Source organism: Sminthopsis crassicaudata, chromosome 3, assembly GCF_048593235.1.
Source record: "Sminthopsis crassicaudata isolate SCR6 chromosome 3, ASM4859323v1, whole genome shotgun sequence".
In the NCBI taxonomy this organism is placed as follows: Eukaryota; Metazoa; Chordata; class Mammalia; order Dasyuromorphia; family Dasyuridae; genus Sminthopsis; species Sminthopsis crassicaudata.
In genome coordinates this window covers 633,853,712-633,864,678 of record NC_133619.1, presented here as the reverse complement: position 1 = coordinate 633,864,678, position 10,967 = coordinate 633,853,712, and positions in this window count along the sequence as shown.

Here is a 10,967-nt window from a genome sequence, read left to right as displayed (position 1 = left end):
TAAGCTGCGTATAGTTCCTTTGGTCCTGGCTGATCCCCCTGCCTATCCCCTCCTTCCTCACCTGTGTCTTATCTCCTCCAACCTCCTTCAGAATGTAACCCAAGTCTCACACTACACAAGGCTTTTTATGATTCCCCTGGAGAGACTGGAAATAGGAAGAGCAATGAGGAGCCAATTGCCACATTACAAGCAAGGAGGGATGAACAAATCAGATAATTAGCAAACGATCTAAGGAAGACTTACTACATGTCAGGCACTGGGCCAAGCTCAGGGGTTACAAAGAAAGGCAAAAGACAGTCCCTACTCTCAAGCAGCTCAATAGTGTCATGGGAGAGACAAGATGCAGACAACTATGTACAAACAAAATAAAGACAGGAGGAAAGGCAGAAGGCTATGAGAATGGAGAAAAGGGAATGAAACTGTGGAGAGTTCTGACCATGGTTGAGAACTAATTGAACAGACTAGGTAGTTAGGGAAGGCTCCGACATTGCCAACTGGCATGACTAGGAAAATGAGGGTGCCCATCACAGAAAAAGGAATTTTTTTTAAATGGCATAATATATTCTTGCATTTTTTTTCCTTCAGAATCCCAGAATGAGCATAATCCGGGTTCCTGGATCCAAGCTATTAACACAGCTCAGTCCAGACAAATGGTTGTCTCTTTAGGGATGCTCAAATCTTAGGCAGTCACTTTTCTGGGTGCTTCTGATTTTTTTTTAATCCTGTCAATTTAAGTGAGTGCTTCTTTGAAGTGGAATGTTTTTCCTCCCTTGATGGACAGCCCCTTTGTTATGAATGTTAATTCGTGTTTAACATTTTCTGTTATATAAAAGAATTCAAATTGTCTCTCTAAAAACATATAAAAATCAGGAATAAAATTCAGACCTCCACCACATTAAATGGGAGTGATTAACCATAGTGGTTTGTTTAACTGTGTAGGAAAAGAGAAAGCTATTTTCTATAAGGCAAATCTGCTGGGTTAGTTCTCAGGGATCCTTAGAAATCCCAACAGAACTAAATATATTGCAGTGACTACGGCAGTGGAAATGGTAAAAGGCAGTCAGGTTTAGATTCATGGCAGTAACCAATCTCATACACACTTCTCTGTCTAGGGAGAGGGGTAAAGGGGAGGAGGTGCTTCAGGGGATGAGAAGTAGATATGTGCTCAGACATGGTCATCGTGTTAAGCCATTTGGGTGTTTTGTTTTGATTTGTTTTTGCAAGAAAGTTGTGGTTTTTTTTTATAGTGGGACAACATATTGGGAAATCATTCCAATAAGAATTTATTAAATATTTACTATGTTAAACATTGTACTGGGCAGTGTGTGTACAGACATGCAGAAAAGACTCCAGCTGTTTATAATCGATGGAAAAACAACTGATGAGTAAAATCAAAATGTATAAAAAGTGAGTGCCACCATGTTTAACATATATTGGACTATTTGCCATCTGGGGGAGGGGGTGGGGAAAAGGGAGGGAGAAAAAAATTGGAAAACAAGGTTGAATGTTGACAATTATGAGTGTGTTTTGAAAATAAAAGGCTTTATTTAAAAAATGAATGCAAAGTCTTTTGGGGGTGTGCTCATAACTGAAAGTCTCAGTCAATGCTATCTTTCAGGAAGTCACATTCCCCTTAAAGGGCACTAGGGATTCTAAGAAGCAACAGTGTAAGGAGGGAGAGCATTCACATAGTCCCCTTAAAGGGCACTAGGGATTCTAAGAAGCAAGAGTGTAAGGAGGGAGAGCATTCACATAGTCCTCTTAAAGGGCACTAGGGATTCTAAGAAGCAAGAGTGTAAGGAGGGAGAGCATTCAGGCAGAGGGAACAGCTTTCTCCTAAGCCCTAACTGGGTAAGGGGAGGCAGAGATAAATGTAGTGGGGAATTGTATCCTGAGCGTTTTGTAATGTATTCATTTTAGGAACCTTGTTTTCAGAGAGTGATAATGATCTAATCCAAAGGTTGGTCTTGACAGGGACTACTTCTGTTGAGATGGTAAAATGAATAAAAATTGCAAGGGGCTTATTACACCTTGAGATAAAAGGCCAAAGCTGAAACTCACATCAATTCCCTCTAGACACCACAAAGGCAGACCAAGAATGACATTCAATTTATTCCTTGAAAAATTAATTTGGATTTCCGAGTAAATCTGCCACATAAAGCATTTCTAGTGATTGATGAATATCTATGAAGGAATTCCTATAGGAAGGTTTTTTTTTTTCCTTTTGAGTCATGGATTTGTGGAGGAAAAAGGAAGAGGGGGAGAAAGAATGCTTTCATCTCTTTTTCACTGTGCAGTCTTATTATACTTATTATACAGTAAAAAGTTTGAGTATAAGGTTAAACCCCAAAGAAGCTTTATAATTCAGAGTGTAAACACTCTCAGTAATCTCTAATTCCTCTGCTTTAATTTGAGTATCAGGAGCAGTTAGGTGGCACTGGGGCAGCTAGGTGGTGCAGTGAATAGAGCACCAGCCCTGAAGTCAGAAGGACCCGAGTTCAAATGTGACCTCAAACATGTCCTAGCTGTGTGACTCTGGACAAGTCACTTAACCCAAATTGCTTCAGTAAAATAAAATAAAAAATCTGGGTATCCTCGGGGAATGTCCATTAGTGCATTTTTTGAGGTTTTTGAGATCTCAGTTTATCTTGGTGGTTGCCATAGTAGAGCCAGTGGAATAGGGAATGGATTCTGAGCATTGGTATGCTGGTGTAAGTTTAGCAACCAGCTTTCTGGGGCTAATTTCAAAAAAGACAGGAAATACTTTCATGAACTGATGCTAAGTGAAGTACATAGAACCAAGAGTACATTGTATATAGCAACAAGAAGATTATGTGATCAACTGTGATGGACATGACTCATTTCAACAATGAGGTGATTCAAGGCAATTTCAATAAACTTGTGATGGAAAGTGCCATTCACATCCAGAGAGAGGACTATGGGGACTGAATGTGGATCAAAGCAGAGTGTCTTCATCTTTGTTGTTGTTTGTTTGCTTGGTTTTTTTCTTCTTTCTTATGTTTTTCCCTCTTTTGGTTTGATTTTTTCTTGTGCACATGAAAAATATGAAAATATGTTTAGAAGAATTGCACATATTTACATCTGATTGTTTGCTATCTTGGGAAGACAGAGGGGAGAGAGGGAGAAAATTTTAGAACACAAGGTTTTACAAAAGGTGAATGTTGAAAACTATCTTTATATGTATTTGGAAAAATGAAGTAGAATTTAAAAATAAAATGGAAAAAACCAATAAATGGTTAGGAAAGAACTTAACTAACCTCAAAAAAGTCCAAACAAAGAAAAAAACCCAACCAGCTCTCTGAAAAAAAAAAAATAGACAAAACACACTTTAAAGTGTATTCTTCAGTATTAACACTTCCCCCAACATTTTCTTACGTCTAGACAATCCACAAGAGAATGAATCAAGTCTAGATTCTGGCATTTGCCATTTCTGATGTGTTGATGTTCACATTGAAAATTGAACAATTGGTTCTGGTGAGCTGGTTTAAGCCGGCTTCAGCAAATCCCAATTCCAAGATTGATTTCCTGTCTGTCAATGAACAATAAAGTGATAGAAAACGAGTTAATCTTCTGATGTGATTCTTTTCTCCTTTCTGAGGAGAATGGACATAGGAAATGACACCTCACTGTCTTATTCTTGCTGACTTAACAGACTAACCAGAAGTCCAACTCCCTCTCTTCCTCCTCTTCCTTGGGATATAGATGATCATCCTGGTAGGGAGCTTGATCATCTTGATCAGTCTTCATTCTCCACTTCCTTCTCCCATGTACTATTTCCTCTTAAATCTGTCCTTTGTAGATCTCTGTTACTCATCTGTTATTCCTAAAATGCTTGTGAATTTCCATACCAAAATAAAATATCATTTCCTCTTCAGGGTACATGGCTCAATTGTATTTCTTCTGTTTCTTTGGAGTTTCAGAGTCATTTCTTTTGTCAGCCATGGCAGATGATAATGTGGTAGCTTTCTGTAATCCACTGCTTTACAACATCACTATGTCCTATCAGGTCTGTTCTCTGCTAGGATTTAATGCCTTTGGATGGGATTTTCTGATCCTGTGTCCCTCATAAGAAGCATGCTAAGACTGTTCTTTTGCAGCAGCAGCATCAGTTGCTATTTGTGTGACCCTCCTTCTCCCAGATCTCTCCAGTACCAGCACCAATGTCAACGAGTTGGTTGCTTGTGGGCGTCGTTATGGGCATTGACACTGGAGTCCCCATGGTCACCACTTTTATATGTTATGATTTAATACTCTCTAGCATCCTCCACATTAACACTATGGAGGTCAGATCCAAAGGCTTCAGCACCTGGTTCTCCCACATAATTGTCGTTTCTCTTTTCTTTGGGTCTGGGGTTTTCATGTCTCTCCAATATCTTCTCTTCTGTCCATGAGTCAAGTGAAAATGTCCTCTATGTTCTACACCATTGTGGTACCCATGCTGAACCCCCACCTGCAGCCTGAGGAACAAGGATGTCACATTGCCTTTGAGGAAAATTCTGAGCAGAAGAATATTCTGAACTATTAATACCAGGATTAACATCTTCTTGTTGATGCTTTAAGTAGACTCAAGGTTCCATTTTCTTAACCAGAAATCTTCCATGGAGCACACTTAACTCAAATTCTTTTCCTTTTCAGAGGAAGGGAATGTCAGTCTCTTTTCTTAAATAGGTTGATTTTTGTCAATAAAAAGTTATAATAATAAAAAAAATTAAAAGTAGGTTGATCTGCACTTTAAAAAATTAACAATAGTATATATATATATATATATATATATATATATGTGTGTGTGTGTGTGTGTGTGTGTGTGTGTGTGTGTATGTATATGCATATAAAACACTTAATAAATGCCAGAAACTTTGCTAAGAACTTTACAGATATCATCTCATTTGATCTTCACAACAATTCTGGGAGATAGGTGCTATTATTTTCTTCATTTTACAGTTGATGAAACTGAGGCAAACAGTGTGAAAGACTTGTTCAGAGTCACACAGCTAGTGAGTGCCTGGAGCAGGTCTTCCTGACTCCAAGTCTGACACTCTTATCCACTACACCATCTAACTGCCAAATTAAGTTCTTATTTTATCAAAAAAAATTACCCCCAAAAATATTTTAAGTAATTTCCTCCCCAACAGCTTGAATTCTTACTTTAGTCACCAAAAAAAAATCATGCAATTCTTTACAAAATCATAGAATTCTTTATAAATACATATATTGTATTTAACTTATACTTTAACATATGTAACATGTATTGGTTAACCTGCCATCTGGGGGAGAGGATGGGGAGAAGGAGGGGAAAAGTTGGAACAGAAGGTTGTGCAATTTTCAGTGCTGAAAAATTACCCATGCATATAGCTTGTAAATAAAAAGCTATTAAAAATAAAAATATATATATATATATATGTATATATATATATACACATGGGAGGGGAAAAAAATCTTAGACTTTTAGAAGAGGTTTTTTGGTTGGGTTTCTTTCTGTTTGTCGAAGACAACACCCTCCTTTCTGTAGTTCAGGTTTATAAGCTTGCCATTATCCTCAACTCCTTATTCTCTTATCAAGTCATTTGCTAAATCTTCTTGTTCCTTCTTCTACAACATCTCTTGCAGCTGACCCTTTCTCTTCACTTACACAAACACTATCAGTTCATTTATTGTTGTCATTGTTCGATTGTTTTCAGTTGTCTGGCTCTTTGTGGCTCCATTTGGAGTTTCCTTGACGAAGTTATTGGAAGGGTTGGCCATTTCCTTCTCCAGCTCATTTTATGGTTGTTAACGGGATTGAGTGACTTTTCTAAGATCACGAGCTAATAAGTGGTTACGGCCAGATTTGATCTCAGGGAGATGAGTCTCCTTGACTCCGAGTCTTACAAGACACCTCACTCAACATTTTGTACATGTTGCTTTAGAAAAGCACTATATTTAAATGGACATTTAGCTAGTGGAACTGGCCTTCCCTCTCCCCAGTCAGATTTCCCTATGTCACTAGAACAGATGGATTTCCTCTAATAGATAGTTACAGAGGGTTAATGACTGCATTCTGCTTCTATACAAAGAGGTTTCCTTTCCCTATAATGTCACTCCCTTCCTGATTGGCGCATCTGCTCAGGAACCCAACAAGACAGCCCGATACTTAGTGGAGGGATAGGTGTCACATTCAGCTAAATACAATTTCCTTTCTGTGGCTCAGCCAAGGGCTCACCCTGTGGTGTCGGTCTCATGACTCACCATTACCTCCCCTAGCAGGGAGCAAGCTCTTTGCGGCTGATGCTGTGAATCCAGGCCAGATTGTCTCTCCAGGGTGGGCAGCAGCAGGTTTCTGCCTCCTTCCCTCCTCCCCTTCCCATCAAGCACACAACAAAGTGATTATTCTGTAGAAATAAGAGTTAAAAGATTTGTTTTTGTAATATACCTCAGATTTGAATATCTGGAAGTCTTTCTATGTTACTAAATGTCACTCGTAATTTGGCTACCCAAGAAAGTGTTTAGTCGGGGAGTACCAGGGGTACACAGGCAATGCAGTGCCTCTCTGCCTTCGGAGGCCAAATATTTGTATATCCTGCCTAGCTCCATATGGTGAGAGCAACAGCTCGTTGCACTCAGCAGAAGAGAAAGTGGTTATTAGTTACAGTCAAGGGCACCTCCTGAAGGGATGTGTCTGAGGATGTGGGCTTTAGAGTTGTGTCTTTTTATAGGATCGACTGAGCAAAACTTGAGAGAAATATTCTAACAATTTGAAAATAAAAGTGTCACAGGGAGGTAAATTATTTGTGATGTCAATTGCCTGGGTGAACTTCTTGCCTTGTCTTAATCATTTGAATGGGTATTGCCTCTATTGAACTGAGACCTGTTAAAAACCTTAGCTGAAAAAGAGGTCTACCATTGCATTCAGGGCCATCTGCGGTCCTCCTGATCTATATCTGGCTACTGGATCCAGATGGCTCTGGAGGAGAAAGTGAGGCAGGTGACCTTGCGCAGGTCTCAATTCACTTGCATGTCATGGAATCACCTCTGTGGTGTCATGAGCTCTTCAAGAAGGAAGGATGAATAGCAGCAACCTCTAAATGGAGCATTGGGTGGGGATGGAGAGAGGAGGGGATTGCTCTGAGCAAAAGCCACAGAATCCAAAATAGAATCCTTTAGAATCTGAATGCAGAGAGAGCTTTCTGGACTAGCTCTTTATTTTGGTTTGGCTTCTTCAAGGATGGAGGTTGAGACTACGGGTGAATAAGCTGCATTGTTTACGCTTTGATTAAGGGGAAGGAGAGAAGGGGACAAAAATTTTAAAAATAACAAGCATTTGTCAAGCACTTTCAGGCAACTATGCTTCACAAATAGCATCTCATTTGATCCTCACAGCAATCTTGAGAGGGAGGGTCTATTATTACCCCTATTTTACAGTAGAGGAAACTGAGGCACAGTCTTTAAATGAAGCTAATAAGTGTCTGAGGCTGAATTTGAATTTACAACTTCCTGACTCCAAGCTCAGCACTCTATTCACCTCCTTGACTACCTGCCTCATGGCAAAACAAAGGATTGGCCCTGGTCTGAAATGATGGGATATTCTGCCTTAACTGTTTAGGATCAGGGAAAATTCAGGTTAAATAAAACGCATTACTGATAGGATAGAAACTAGAACTGTGCTTTTACTGAAACAGAGAACTCCCGATGAGAAACTCCTAATCAATGCATGTTGTTATTTTTTTCTGCAATTTGTTAGAGAGCTCTCTTGAGCACTATGAAGGTAAGTGACCTGCCCAGTGTATATCAGAGGTATCATACATGTGTTATAGGAAGATCTTGATTCCAGGCTTTCCTGACTCTGGAACCAAGGGATCCTACTACTAATTACTACTACTAATACCTGATTATTACAGGAATTTCTTCAATTAAGAACTTTTCAGATATTTGGATTTTAGAAGGTCAAAGATCATCCCAATTCCCACCTTCTTAAACTATAGTTTGTGATCTCATTTGGGGGTCTCATAATGAATGTGGAGGTCATGAAATGATGATTTATTATCAGTGAGTATTTGATTTGTGTACTTAGTTTATATATTTATATACCTGGGATCACCTAAAAATGACAAGGAAGGTGAGTGGAAAACATTCATGAAGTCCTTGTTTTATGGATGAAGAACCTGACGCTCATGGTTTGGCTTGCCAAAGTCATAGAGCGAGCTTGTGTCAGAGCTCAAATCAGAGTGCCAGGACTGATGTCCAATTCATGCCCTTCCCAGGCCAGCACTCCTAAGATCCTCAAGGGAAATAAACCAAAACTTTCTGGGTACAACCATCCTAAAGATAGGATTACTTGAGAATCGGAACCTTCTTCATCACTTTGCTAAAACTAGGTTTAATATCCAGGCTTCTTGACTTTCAGACTGAGACAATTCCTGAGAGGTCCCCAAACTTTTAGAGAAACAGTTGGTTCAGAAAGTAGAGGCGAGGGTGACAGGCAGGGGAACTCTTCGTTATTCCATTGTCAGGGAAGTGTCCAGGTCAGCTATGTCTTCCTGTCTCTTTGGGTTCCATTCTTGACTCTTACTTTCTCTACCACTTTGCCTGCAGCATCCCCAGGCCATTGGGACTCATCTTGACCATGGACTCTGATGACCCTGGAGGAGAGAGGGAGACCCATGACATTGCATAGCCCTCCCTCACTTCAATCTAATTCAATTGCAAGTCAAGATTCATCCTCCTGAGTCATTGGTTCTCTTTGAGAGTGAAAAATGAGCAAGAGCAAAACAGCATCCTTCTCAATCAGGAAATTAACCCTGTCTCTGTGGTCCCTTCCTCTGATTGGTCAGTTTCTCCCAGAACCTCCTTTTTAAGAGACAGTGCCCAAGTCAGCCATGTCCTTCCTCATCCTCTCCAGATACCACTCATAGCTATTCTCCATGGCCCCATCTGGGTATCTTCTTCCCCATCACAAGGCCCCCATTTACTTCATCTCAATGTGACTTGTAGAGAGCAGGGAAGTGGATCGCTGAATCCTAGTTGGAAGAGATCTCAGTGGCCATTCAGTTCAAGATGTATCTGATGTATCCACTCTCTGCCTGGGGACCTCCAGTGAAAGGAAAGTCACTTCCCATTACATTCTCCTTCCACACAGCTTGGACTTAGGCAATTTTTCCTGAAAGTAACTTAACTGCCTCTTTGAAACTAACACCTATGGCTCCTGAGTCATTAAAGGCGGCTTTGGGCCTGAATTTATTTCGAAAAGCAGCTCACAAAATGTCCCAGAAGGAAGATATCCATTCAGTAAGCAATTAGAATGCATCTCTTCTGTGCCCATTTTGCCAGATGGTAGGGGTGCAAAAACAAAAGGGAAGCAGTTCTTGACTCAAGGAGTTGAAGGGGAAACAACAGCGTGCATATCACACATACATGCAAAACATGTGTATATATATATGTGTGTGTACATGTGTGTTTTGCATGGATATGTATATAACTGTATGTGTGTACATATACACAGATATAAATATTACATGGACACCCAGGTGGCACAGTGGATGGATCACTGGACTATGAGTCAGGAAGATCTGAATTCATATCCAACCTCAGGAACATCTTAACTCTGTGACCTGAAGCAAGTCATTGAAGCCCTGTTTGCCACTGGAGAAAGAAATGGCAAAACACTCCAGTATCTTTGCCAAGAAAAACCCATGTTCATGACTGAAAGACAACAACAAATGTATTATACAGGTGTGTTTGTACATATACGAACACATAGATGAAATAAATAAACACAAAATACTTTGTAGTCGAAGCATGGCAATCTGGGGGAATCAGGAAAGGCTCTATGTAGAAAAATGGTGGTGAGCTGAATTGATGGAAAATAGGACTCCTAAGAGGTGATGTCAGAAGGTAGGGAAATACAAGCATAAGGGACAGCCAGTACAAAGGCTGAAAGTGAAGTGCTGGGGGTGAAAAAGGCCTGTTTGGCAGGACTGGGATACAGTGTGTGAAGGGAAATAACCTGTAACAAAGGTTGGAGGCAGATTTGGAACTTCTTTAAAAGACAGAAGAATTTATATATATATTTCCCCCCCCCCCTTGAGGCTGGGGTTAAGTGACTTGCCCAGGGTCACACAGCTAGGACGTGTTAAGTGTCTGAGACCAGATTTGAACTTGGGTCCTCCTAAATTCAAGGCTGGTGCTCTATCCACTTCGCCACGTAGCTGCCCCAAGAATTTATATTTAATAAAAAAAGATTTTCACAATCATCCAGAGGTAACAGGAAGACACTGAATTTGACTGATTGGTGGGAGTGGGGAAGATAGGATGGGGTCAGATGTTTGTTTTAGGAAAGTCACTTTGACTGCTCTGTGGAGGATGGATTAGAGATCAATTAGAAAACCACTGACACTTCAGGTAAGAGAAAATGAGAGCCTGAAACATTGTGGTGGCTTTGTGAGTAGAGAGAAGGAGATGAATGTGACAGAAATTGATAAGGTGGACAGGGCAGGATTTGGGAGATGTTCTGATACGGTGAGTCTAGTCAAAGATGAGACCAAGATTTTAAATCTGGATGACTAAAGGATGCTTGACAGTAATAGGAAAGTTGGGAAAAGGGAAGCGTTTGGGAAGTGCCTTATTTTGGACATACATTGATTTTGAGATGTCTTCGGCACATTCAATTTGAAATATCCTAAAGGAAGATGGAGGTGTTGGACTGGAGCCCAGGAGAGACTAGAGGTGGGAGTTAGTTATATGCATAGAGATGACAATTAACCTGCCAAATTAATTTAATCTACATAGATAAGATAATTGTTTGGCTAAATTGACCCCAATCTTATGTCTTCATTTGGTGTTTGTTTTTTTAAACATCCTCTCAGGAAATGGAAATCTCCTTTCCATTGTATAGATAAACCCAGAAAGTTCTCCTTGGGTCACTGAAGACCCTGGCAGAGGAATTTAGGGGAAAGATTTGTTGAACAGTGGAA